This window comes from Bombina bombina, chromosome 3 (assembly GCF_027579735.1).
Source record: "Bombina bombina isolate aBomBom1 chromosome 3, aBomBom1.pri, whole genome shotgun sequence".
In the NCBI taxonomy this organism is placed as follows: domain Eukaryota; kingdom Metazoa; phylum Chordata; class Amphibia; order Anura; family Bombinatoridae; genus Bombina; species Bombina bombina.
Window position 1 is genome coordinate 825,784,911 of NC_069501.1, and position 13,038 is coordinate 825,797,948.

A 13,038-nucleotide genomic window follows, 5' to 3' on the forward strand; every position below is an offset into this window, starting at 1 on the left:
AAATTAATTCACTATAGCAGCACAACAGAAATGTCTTGCAATTACAAGGTGCTTAAAGGGACACTGAACCCAAATTTTTCTTTTGTGATTCAGATAGAGCATGCAATTTTAAACAACTTTCTAATTTACTCCTATTATCAATTTTTCTTCGTTCTCTTGCTTTCTTTATTTGAAAAGAAGGCATCTAAGCTATTTCTCTTGTTAGGTGTATCCAGTCCACGGATCATCCATTACTTGTGGGATATTCTCCTTCCCAACAGGAAGTTGCAAGAGGATCACCCACAGCAGAGCTGCTATATAGCTCCTCCCCTAACTGCCATATCCAGTCATTCTCTTGCAAGCTCTCAACATAGCTGGAGGTAGTAAGAGGAAAGTGGTAAAATATAGTTAGTTTTTTCTTCAATCAAAAGTTTATTGTTTTTAAATGGTACCGGAGTGTACTATTTTATCTCAGGCAGCATTTAGAAGAAGAATCTGCCTGCGTTTTTCTATGATCTTAGCAGAAGTAACTAAGATCCACTGCTATTCTCACATATGTCTGAGGAGTGAGGTAACTTCAGAGGGAGAATGGCGTGCAGGGTATCCTGCAATAAGGTATGTGCAGTTAAGTTTTTCTAAGGATGGAATTTGCTAGAAAATGCTGCTGATACCGGATTAATGTAAGTTAAAGCCTAAATACAGTGATTTAATAGCGACTAGTATCAGGCTTGCTATCAGAGGTATATACTCTGATTAATGTGCAATATAAAACGTTTGTTGGCATGTTTAATCGTTTTTATATATTCTTTGGTGATAAAACTTATTGGGGCCTAGTTTTTTCCACATGGCTGGCTTTATTTTTGCCTAGAAACAGTTTCCTGAGGCTTTCCACTGTTATAGTATAAAAGTTACAGTTGGTGCAGTTAAAATTACAAACTGTGACATTCAGCTTCCCTCAGCAGTCCCCTGCATGCTATAGGACATCTCTGAAGGGCTCAAAAGGCTTCAAAAGTAGGAGCTGTGGAAGTTGTTATGACTGTTTAAAAAACATATTTTTCGTTTTGTTAATCTGTTTTTTGTATTAAGGGGTTAATCATCCATTTGCAAGTGGGTGCAATGCTCTGCTAACTTGTTACATACACTGTAAAATTTCGTTAGTTTAACTGCCTTTTTTCACTGTTATTTCAAATTTTGTCAAAATTTGTTTCTCTTAAAGGCACAGTAACGTTTTTTTTATATTGCTTGTTAACTTGATTTAAAGTGTTTTCCAAGCTTGCTAGTCTCATTGCTAGTCTGTATAAACATGTCTGACATAGAGGAAACTCCTTGTTCATTATGTTTAAAAGCCATGGTGGAACCCCATAGGAGAATGTGTACTAAATGTATTGATTTCACTTTAAACAATAAAGATCAGCTGTTATCTTTAAAAGAATTATCACCAGTGGATTCTGACCAGGGGGTTGTTATGCCGACTAACTCTCCCCACGTGTCGGACCCTTTGACTCCCGCTCAAGGGACTCACGCTAAAATGGCGCCAAGTACATCAAAGACGCCCATAGCGATTACTTTGCAGGACATGGCGGCAATCATGGATAATACCCTGTCAGCGGTATTAGCCAGACTGCCTGATTTCAGAGGAAAGCGCGATAGCTCTGGGGTTAGACGTAATACAGAGCGCGCAGATGTTTTAAGGCCCATGTCTGATACTGCGTCACAATATGCAGAAGCTGAGGAAGAGCTTCAGTCTGTGGGTGACGTCTCTGACTCGGGGAAACCTGATTCAGATATGTCTACTTTTAAATTTAAGCTTGAGAACCTCCGGGTGTTGCTTGGAGAGGTTTTAGCTGCTCTGAATGACTGTGACACAATTGCAGTGCCAGAGAAATTGTGTAGACTGGATAAATACTACGCGGTGCCGGTGTGTACTGACGTTTTTCCAATACCTAAAAGGTTTACAGAAATTATTACTAAGGAGTGGGACAGACCCGGTGTGCCGTTTTTCCCCCCTCCTATTTTTAGAAAAATGTTTCCAATAGACGCCACCACACGGGACTTATGGCAGACGGTCCCTAAGGTGGAGGGAGCAGTTTCTACTTTAGCAAAGCGTACCACTATCCCTGTCGAGGACAGTTGTGCTTTTTCAGATCCAATGGATAAAAAATTAGTAGGTTACCTTAAGAAAATGTTTATTCAACAAGGTTTTATCCTGCAGCCCCTTGCATGCATTGCTCCTGTCACTGCTGCTGCGGCGTTCTGGTTTGAGTCTCTGGAAGAGGCCTTTCAGACAGCTACTCCATTGACTGAAATACTTGACAAGCTTAGAACACTTAAGCTAGCTAATTCTTTTTTCTCCAACATAGGTGTGTCCGGTCCACGGCGTCATCCTTACTTGTGGGATATTCTCTTCCCCAACAGGAAATGGCAAAGAGCCCAGCAAAGCTGGTCACATGATCCCTCCTAGGCTCCGCCTACCCCAGTCATTCTCTTTGCCGTTGTACAGGCAACATCTCCACGGAGATGGCTTAGAGTTTTTTAGTGTTTAACTGTAGTTTTTATTATTCAATCAAGAGTTTGTTATTTTGAAATAGTGCTGGTATGTACTATTTACTCAGAAACAGAAAAGAGATGAAGATTTCTGTTTGTATGAGGAAAATGATTTTAGCAACCGTCACTAAAATCCATGGCTGTTCCACACAGGACTGTTGAGAGCAATTAACTTCAGTTGGGGGAACAGTGAGCAGTCTCTTGCTGCTTGAGGTATGACACATTCTAACAAGACGATGTAATGCTGGAAGCTGTCATTTTCCCTATGGGATCCGGTAAGCCATGTTTATTACGATCGTAAATAAGGGCTTCACAAGGGCTTATTAAGACTGTAGACTTTTTCTGGGCTAAATCGATTCATTATTAACACATATTTAGCCTTGAGGAATCATTTTATCTGGGTATTTTGATATAATATCGGCAGGCACTGTTTTAGACACCTTATTCTTTAGGGGCTTTCCCAAAGCATAGGCAGAGCCTCATTTTCGCGCCGGTGTTGCGCACTTGTTTTTGAGAGGCATGGCATGCAGTCGCATGTGAGAGGAGCTCTGATACTTAGAAAAGACTTTCTGAAGGCGTCATTTGGTATCGTATTCCCCTTTGGGCTTGGTTGGGTCTCAGCAAAGCAGATACCAGGGACTGTAAAGGGGTTAAAGTTCAAAACGGCTCCGGTTCCGTTATTTTAAGGGTTAAAGCTTCCAAATTTGGTGTGCAATACTTTTAAGGCTTTAAGACACTGTGGTGAAAATTTGGTGAATTTTGAACAATTCCTTCATGTTTTTTCGCAATTGCAGTAATAAAGTGTGTTCAGTTTAAAATTTAAAGTGACAGTAACGGTTTTATTTTAAAACGTTTTTTGTACTTTGTTATCAAGTTTATGCCTGTTTAACATGTCTGAACTACCAGATAGACTGTGTTCTGAATGTGGGGAAGCCAGAATTCCTATTCATTTAAATAAATGTGATTTATGTGACAATGACAATGATGCCCAAGATGATTCCTCAAGTGAGGGGAGTAAGCATGGTACTGCATCATTCCCTCCTTCGTCTACACGAGTCTTGCCCACTCAGGAGGCCCCTAGTACATCTAGCGCGCCAATACTCCTTACTATGCAACAATTAACGGCTGTAATGGATAATTCTGTCAAAAACATTTTAGCCAAAATGAACACTTATCAGCGTAAGCGCGACTGCTCTGTTTTAGATACTGAAGAGCATGACGACGCTGATAATAATATTTCTGAAGGGCCCCTAACCCAGTCTGATGGGGCCAGGGAGGTTTTGTCTGAGGGAGAAATTACTGATTCAGGGAACATTTCTCAACAAGCTGAACCTGATGTGATTGCATTTAAATTTAAGTTGGAACATCTCCGCATTCTGCTTAAGGAGGTATTATCCACTCTGGATGATTGTGACAAGTTGGTCATCCCAGAGAAACTATGTAAAATGGACAAGTTCCTAGAGGTGCCGGGGCTCCCAGAAGCTTTTCCTATACCCAAGCGGGTGGCGGACATTGTTAATAAAGAATGGGAAAGGCCCGGTATTCCTTTCGTCCCTCCCCCCATATTTAAAAAATTGTTTCCTATGGTCGACCCCAGAAAGGACTTATGGCAGACAGTCCCCAAGGTCGAGGGAGCGGTTTCCACTTTAAACAAACGCACCACTATACCCATAGAGGATAGTTGTGCTTTCAAAGATCCTATGGATAAAAAATTAGAAGGTTTGCTTAAAAAGATGTTTGTTCAGCAGGGTTACCTTCTACAACCAATTTCATGCATTGTCCCTGTCGCTACAGCCGCATGTTTCTGGTTCGATGAGCTGATAAAGGCGGTCGATAGTGATTCTCCTCCTTATGAGGAGATTATGGACAGAATCAATGCTCTCAAATTGGCTAATTCTTTCACCCTAGACGCCACTTTGCAATTGGCTAGGTTAGCGGCTAAGAATTCTGGGTTTGCTATTGTGGCGCGCAGAGCGCTTTGGTTGAAATCTTGGTCGGCTGATGCGTCTTCCAAGAACAAGCTACTTAACATTCCTTTCAAGGGGAAAACGCTGTTTGGCCCTGACTTGAAAGAGATTATCTCTGATATCACTGGGGGTAAGGGCCACGCCCTTCCTCAGGATCGGCCTTTCAAGGCAAAAAATAAACCTAATTTTCGTCCCTTTCGTAGAAACGGACCAGCCCAAAGTGCTACGTCTTCTAAGCAAGAGGGTAATACTTCTCAAGCCAAGCCAGCTTGGAGACCAATGCAAGGCTGGAACAAGGGAAAGCAGGCCAAGAAACCTGCCACTGCTACCAAGACAGCATGAAATGTTGGCCCCCGATCCGGGACCGGATCTGGTGGGGGGCAGACTCTCTCTCTTCGCTCAGGCTTGGGCAAGAGATGTTCTGGATCCTTGGGCGCTAGAAATAGTCTCCCAAGGTTATCTTCTGGAATTCAAGGGACTTCCCCCAAGGGGGAGGTTCCACAGGTCTCAGTTGTCTTCAGACCACATAAAAAGACAGGCATTCTTACATTGTGTAGAAGACCTGTTAAAAATGGGAGTGATTCATCCTGTTCCATTAAGAGAACAAGGGATGGGGTTCTACTCCAATCTGTTCATAGTTCCCAAAAAAGAGGGAACGTTCAGACCAATCTTAGATCTCAAGATCTTAAACAAGTTTCTCAAGGTTCCATCGTTCAAGATGGAAACCATTCGAACTATTCTTCCTTCCATCCAGGAAGGTCAATTCATGACCACGGTGGATTTAAAGGATGCGTATCTACATATTCCTATCCACAAGGAACATCATCGGTTCCTAAGGTTCGCATTCCTGGACAAGCATTACCAGTTCGTGGCGCTTCCTTTCGGATTAGCCACTGCTCCAAGGATTTTCACAAAGGTACTAGGGTCCCTTCTAGCCGTGCTAAGACCAAGGGGCATTGCTGTAGTACCTTACTTGGACGACATTCTGATTCAAGCGTCGTCCCTTCCTCAAGCAAAGGCTCACACGGACATTGTCCTGGCCTTTCTCAGATCTCACGGATGGAAAGTGAACGTGGAAAAGAGTTCTCTATCTCCGTCAACAAGGGTTCCCTTCTTGGGAACAATAATAGACTCCTTAGAAATGAGGATTTTTCTGACAGAGGCCAGAAAAACAAAACTTCTAGACTCTTGTCGGATACTTCATTCCGTTCCTCTTCCTTCCATAGCTCAGTGCATGGAAGTGATCGGGTTGATGGTAGCGGCAATGGACATAGTTCCTTTTGCGCGCATTCATCTAAGACCATTACAACTGTGCATGCTCAGTCAGTGGAATGGGGACTATACAGACTTGTCTCCGAAGATACAAGTAAATCAGAGGACCAGAGACTCACTCCGTTGGTGGCTGTCCCTGGACAACCTGTCACAAGGGATGACATTCCGCAGACCAGAGTGGGTCATTGTCACGACCGACGCCAGTCTGATGGGCTGGGGCGCGGTCTGGGGATCCCTGAAAGCTCAGGGTCTTTGGTCTCGGGAAGAATCTCTTCTACCGATAAATATTCTGGAACTGAGAGCGATATTCAATGCTCTCAAGGCTTGGCCTCAGCTAGCGAGGGCCAAGTTCATACGGTTTCAATCAGACAACATGACAACTGTTGCGTACATCAACCATCAGGGGGGAACAAGGAGTTCCCTAGCGATGGAAGAAGTGACCAAAATCATTCTATGGGCGGAGTCTCACTCCTGCCACCTGTCTGCTATCCACATCCCAGGAGTGGAAAATTGGGAAGCGGATTTTCTGAGTCGTCAGACATTGCATCCGGGGGAGTGGGAACTCCATCCGGAAATCTTTGCCCAAGTCACTCAGCTGTGGGGCATTCCAGACATGGATCTGATGGCCTCTCGTCAGAACTTCAAAGTTCCTTGCTACGGGTCCAGATCCAGGGATCCCAAGGCGGCTCTAGTGGATGCACTAGTAGCACCTTGGACCTTCAAGCTAGCTTATGTGTTCCCGCCGTTTCCTCTCATCCCCAGGCTGGTAGCCAGGATCAATCAGGAGAGGGCGTCGGTGATCTTGATAGCTCCTGCGTGGCCACGCAGGACTTGGTATGCAGATCTGGTGAATATGTCATCGGCTCCACCTTGGAAGCTACCTTTGAGACGAGACCTTCTTGTTCAGGGTCCGTTCGAACATCCGAATCTGGTTTCACTCCAGCTGACTGCTTGGAGATTGAACGCTTGATCTTATCGAAGCGAGGGTTCTCAGATTCTGTTATCGATACTCTTGTTCAGGCCAGAAAGCCTGTAACTAGAAAGATTTACCACAAAATTTGGAAAAAATATATCTGTTGGTGTGAATCTAAAGGATTCCCTTGGGACAAGGTTAAGATTCCTAAGATTCTATCCTTCCTTCAAGAAGGATTGGAAAAAGGATTATCTGCAAGTTCCCTGAAGGGACAGATTTCTGCCTTGTCTGTGTTACTTCACAAAAAGCTGGCAGCTGTGCCAGATGTTCAAGCCTTTGTTCAGGCTCTGGTTAGAATTAAGCCTGTTTACAAACCTTTGACTCCTCCTTGGAGTCTCAATTTAGTTCTTTCAGTTCTTCAGGGGGTTCCGTTTGAACCCTTACATTCCGTTGATATTAAGTTATTATCTTGGAAAGTTTTGTTTTTAGTTGCAATTTCTTCTGCTAGAAGAGTTTCAGAATTATCTGCTCTGCAGTGTTCTCCTCCTTATCTGGTGTTCCATGCAGATAAGGTGGTTTTACGTACTAAACCTGGTTTTCTTCCAAAAGTTGTTTCTAACAAAAACATTAACCAGGAGATTATCGTACCTTCTCTGTGTCCGAAACCAGTTTCAAAGAAGGAACGTTTGTTGCACAATTTGGATGTTGTTCGCGCTCTAAAATTCTATTTAGATGCTACAAAGGATTTTAGACAAACATCTTCCTTGTTTGTTGTTTATTCCGGTAAAAGGAGAGGTCAAAAAGCAACTTCTACCTCTCTCTCTTTTTGGATTAAAAGCATCATCAGATTGGCTTACGAGACTGCCGGACGGCAGCCTCCCGAAAGAATCACAGCTCATTCCACTAGGGCTGTGGCTTCCACATGGGCCTTCAAGAACGAGGCTTCTGTTGATCAGATATGTAGGGCAGCGACTTGGTCTTCACTGCACACTTTTACCAAATTTTACAAGTTTGATACTTTTGCTTCTTCTGAGGCTATTTTTGGGAGAAAGGTTTTGCAAGCCGTGGTGCCTTCCATTTAGGTGACCTGATTTGCTCCCTCCCTTCATCCGTGTCCTAAAGCTTTGGTATTGGTTCCCACAAGTAAGGATGACGCCGTGGACCGGACACACCTATGTTGGAGAAAACAGAATTTATGTTTACCTGATAAATTACTTTCTCCAACGGTGTGTCCGGTCCACGGCCCGCCCTGGTTTTTTTAATCAGGTCTGATAATTTATTTTCTTTAACTACAGTCACCACGGTACCATATGGTTTCTCCTATGCAAATATTCCTCCTTAACGTCGGTCGAATGACTGGGGTAGGCGGAGCCTAGGAGGGATCATGTGACCAGCTTTGCTGGGCTCTTTGCCATTTCCTGTTGGGGAAGAGAATATCCCACAAGTAAGGATGACGCCGTGGACCGGACACACCGTTGGAGAAAGTAATTTATCAGGTAAACATAAATTCTGTTGTTTCTGATGCCATTGTTCATTTGACTAAACTAACGGCTAAGAATTCTGGATTCGCCATCCAGGCGCGTTGGGCGCTATGGCTTAAATCTTGGTCAGCTGACGTGACTTCAAAGTCTAAATTACTTAACATTCCCTTCAAGGGGCAGACCCTATTCGGGCCTGGTTTGAAGGAAATTATTGCTGACATTACTGGAGGTAAGGGTCATACCCTTCCTCAGGACAGGGCCAAATCAAGGGCCAAACAGTCTAATTTTCGTGCCTTTCGAAACTTCAAGGCAGGTGCAGCATCAACTTCCTCTGCTACAAAACAAGAGGGAACTTTTGCGCAATCCAAGCCGGCCTGGAGATTTAACCAGGCCTGGAGCAAAGGCAAGCAGGCCAGAAAGCCTGCTGCTGCTGCCTCTAAGACAGCATGAAGGAACGGCTACCTATTCGGCAACGGATCTAGTAGGGGGCAGACTTTCTCTCTTCGCCCAGGCGTGGGCAAGAGATGTTCAGGATCCCTGGGCGTTGGAGATCATATCTCAGGGATATCTTCTGGACTTCAAAGCTTCCCCCCCACAAGGGAGATTTCACCTTTCGAGATTATCTGTAAACCAGATAAAGAAAGAGGCATTCTTACGCTGTGTGCAAGACCTCCTAATAATGGGAGTGATCCATCTAGTTCCACAGATGGAACAAGGACAGGGATTTTATTCAAATCTGTTTGTGGTTCCCAAAATAGAGGGAACCTTCAGACCAATTTTGGATCTAAAGATCTTAAACAAATTCCTCAGAGTTCCATCGTTCAAAATGGAAACTATTCGGACAATCCTACCTATGATCCAGGAGGGTCAGTACATGACCACAGTGGATTTGAAGGATGCTTACCTTCACATACCGATTCACAAAGATCATCATCGGTTCCTAAGGTTTGCCTTTCTAGACAGGCATTACCAGTTTGTGGCTCTTCCCTTCGGGTTAGCTACAGCCCCAAGAATTTTTACAAAGGTTCTGGGGTCTCTTCTGGCGGTCCTAAGACCACGGGGCATAGCAGTGGCCCCTTATCTAGACGACATCCTGATACAGGCGTCAAACTTCCAAATTGCCAAATCTCATACGGACATAGTGTTGGCATTTCTGAGGTCGCATGGGTGGAAAGTGAACGAGGGAAAGAGTTCTCTATCACCCCTCACAAGGGTTTCCTTCCTAGGAACTCTGATAGATTCTGTAGAAATGAAAACTTACCTGACGGAGTCTAGGTTATCAAAGCTTCTAAATACCTGCCGTGTTCTTCACTACATTCCGCGCCCTTCGGTGGCTCAGTGCATGGAAGTGATCGGCTTAATGGTAGCGGTGATGGACATAGTGCCATTTGCGCGCCTACATCTCAGACTGCTGCAATTATGCATGCTCAGTCAGTGGAATGGGGATTACACAGATTTGTCCCCTCTGCTAAATCTGGATCAAGAGACCAGAGATTCTGTTCTCTGGTGGCTATCTCGGGTCCATCTGTCCAAAGGTATGACCTTTCGCAGGCCAGATTGGACAATTGTAACAACATATGCCAGCCTTCTAGGTTGGGGTGCAGTCTGGAATTCCCTGAAGGCTCAGGGATCGTGGACTCAGGAGGAGAAACTCCTCCCAATAAATATTCTGGAGTTAAGAGCAATATTCAATGCTCTTCTAGCTTGGCCTCAGTTAGCAACCCTGAGGTTCATCAGATTTCAGTCGGACAACATCACGACTGTGGCTTACATCAACCATCAAGGGGGGACCAGGAGCTCCCTAGCGATGTTAGAAGTCTCCAAGATAATTCGCTGGGCAGAGACTCACTCTTGCCATCTATCAGCGATCCATATCCCAGGTGTAGAGAACTGGGAGGCGGATTTTCTAAGTCGTCAGACTTTTCATCCAGGGGAGTGGGAACTCCATCCGCAGGTGTTTGCTCAATTGGTTCATCGTTGGGGCACACCAGAATTGGATCACATGGCGTCTCGCCAGAACGCCAAGCTTCCTTGTTACGGATTCAGGTCCAGGGACCCAGAAGCGACGCTGATAGATGCTCTAGCAGCACCGTGGTTCTTCAACCTGGCTTAATTGTTTCCACCGTTTCCTCTGCTCCCTCGACTGATTGCCAAAATCAAACAGGAGAGAGCATCAGTGATCTTGATCGCGCCTGCGTGGCCACGCAGGACCTGGTATGCAGACCTGGTGGACATGTCATCCTTTCCACCTTGGCCTCTGCCTCTGAGACAAGACCTTCTACTACAAGGTCCTTTCAATCATCCAAATCTACTTTCTCTGAGACTGACTGCCTGGAGATTGAACGCTTGATTTTATCAAGGCGTGGCTTCTCCGAGTCAGTCATTGATACCTTAATACAGGCACGAAAGCCTGTAACCAGGAAAATCTACCATAAGATATGGCGCAAATATCTTCATTGGTGTGAATACAAGAATTACTCATGGAGTAAGGTTAGGATTCCTAGGATATTGTCCTTTCTCCAAGAGGGTTTGGATAAAGGATTATCAGCTAGTTTTTTAAAGGGACAGATTTCTGCTCTGTCTATCCTTTTGCACAAGCGTCTGGCAGAGGTTCCAGACGTCCAGGCATTTTGTCAGGCTTTGGTTAGAATTAAGCCTGTGTTTAAACCTGTTGCTCCTCCACGGAGCTTAAACTTGGTTCTTAAGGTTCTTCAAGGGGTTCCGTTTGAACCTCTTCATTCCATTGATATCAAACTTTTATCTTGGAAAGTTCTGTTTTTGATGGCTATTTCCTCGGCTTGTAGAGTCTCTGAGTTACAATGTGATTCTCATTATCTGATTTTCCATACAGATAAAGTAGTTCTGCGTACAAAACCTGGGTTTTTACCTAAGGTAGTTTCCAACAAGAATATCAATCAAGAGATTGTTGTTCCATCATTGTGTCCTAATCCTTCTTCAAAGAAGGAACGTCTTTTACATAATTTGGACGTAGTCCGTGCTTTAAAGTTTTACTTACAAGCGACTAAAGATTTTCGTCAAACATCTTCCCTGTTTGTTGTTTACTCTGGACAGAGGAGAGGTCAAAAGGCTTCGGCAACCTCTCTTTCTTTTTGGCTTCGGAGCGTAATACGCTTAGCCTATGAGACTGCTGGACAGCAGCCCCCTGAAAGGATTACAGCTCATTCTACTAGAGCTGTGGCTTCCACCTGGGCCTTTAAAAATGAGGCTTCTGTTGAACAGATTTGCAAAGCGGCGACTTGGTCTTCGCTTCATACCTTTTCAAAATTTTACAAATTTGATACTTTTGCTTCTTTGGAGGCTATTTTTGGGAGAAAGGTTCTACAGGCAGTGGTCCCTTCCGTTTAAGTACCTTCCTTGTCCCTCCCTTCATCCGTGTACTTTAGCTTTGGTATTGGTATCCCACAAGTAATGGATGATCCGTGGACTGGATACACCTAACAAGAGAAAACATAATTTATGCTTACCTGATAAATTTATTTCTCTTGTGGTGTATCCAGTCCACGGCCCGCCCTGTCCTTTTAAGGCAGGTCTACATTTTAAACTACAGTCACCACTGCACCCTATGGTTTCTCCTTTCTCGGCTAGTTTCGGTCGAATGACTGGATATGGCAGTTAGGGGGGGAGCTATATAGCAGCTCTGCTGTGGGTGATCCTCTTGCAACTTCCTGTTGGGAAGGAGAATATCCCACAAGTAATGGATGATCCGTGGACTGGATACACCACAAGAGAAATACATTTATCAGGTAAGCATAAATTATGTTTTTTTTGGTTCAGAACCATGGAAAGCACTTCTTTATCGGTAGGTGAATTTACCCACCAATCAGCAAGAACAACACAGTGTGTTCACCAAAAATGGACCGGCATCTAAACTTACATTCTTGCATTTCAAATAAAGATACCAAGAAAATGAAAAGAATTTGATAATAGGAGTAAATTAGAAAGTTGCTTAAAATTGCATGCTCTATCTGAATCATGATAGAAAAAAATTGGGTTCAGTGTCCCTTTAAGGTCTTTTTAAGCCTTTGTAGTTATGAATTCTGCAAGAAGAGTTTCAGACGTGCAAGCACTGTCAGTTAAAACATAATTCATATTCTGTCAGCACAAGCAGGGATGGAACTTCCATTGGTGCATCAGGGCTGAAGGGGACCCATAGCAGCCAGTCTTTACATAGGCATGTGCAGAATATGTACAATCCTAATGCAGGCGATCTATCTAATCCTAGTGCAGATCTGTCTAGCTCTCCCAAAAAACCCCCCATCATTTATGCTTACCTGATTAATTCCTTTCATGGTGGTGAGAGTCCAGGATCCATTACTTCTAGGAATTTTTCTTCCTTACCACTAGGAGGAAGCAGAGATTCCCAAACCCCAAGAACTCTATAAAACCCCTCCCACCTGACAGGTACCCCAGTCTAACGTATAGCCAAGCAAAATGAGGTAGGAAAAAAAGCCAAAAAAAGTGCTAAAAAAAAAACAACCCAGAAGAAAACAGGATGGGGGTCTAGTGGACTCTCACCAACCTGTTTGAAAGAAAACATACATTTATGCTTACCTGATAAATTAATTTCTTTCATGGTGGTGAGAGTCCACGAGAACCCATAGACCGCAATGTAAAGCCACTTTTCAGTGTCATTTTTTTTCTAACACCCCACTCCCATCAACTTTTAAGTTCATAAAAAAAAAGTTTCATAAAATAGGCAGCTTTTCTCCTTATATTTATAAAGGGGCATACATGTTTTACAGTTGCTTCATTCTGCATAAAGTAATTTTTGAAAGATTTCTGGGTGACTGATTTCATGTAATATAGTCAGATATTTAACCACTGATTTCTCTTACTTTTGTGTCAGGTAGTATCCAAAATA

At 43.7% G+C, this 13,038-nt stretch overlaps 1 protein-coding gene across 1 annotated transcript in view; it reads left to right on the plus strand.

Moving 5' to 3' along the window:
• Positions 1 to 13,038, plus strand: part of CARS2 (cysteinyl-tRNA synthetase 2, mitochondrial) — a gene marked incomplete in the record, with an annotated part of 379,651 nt that overhangs the window by 179,957 nt on the left and 186,656 nt on the right.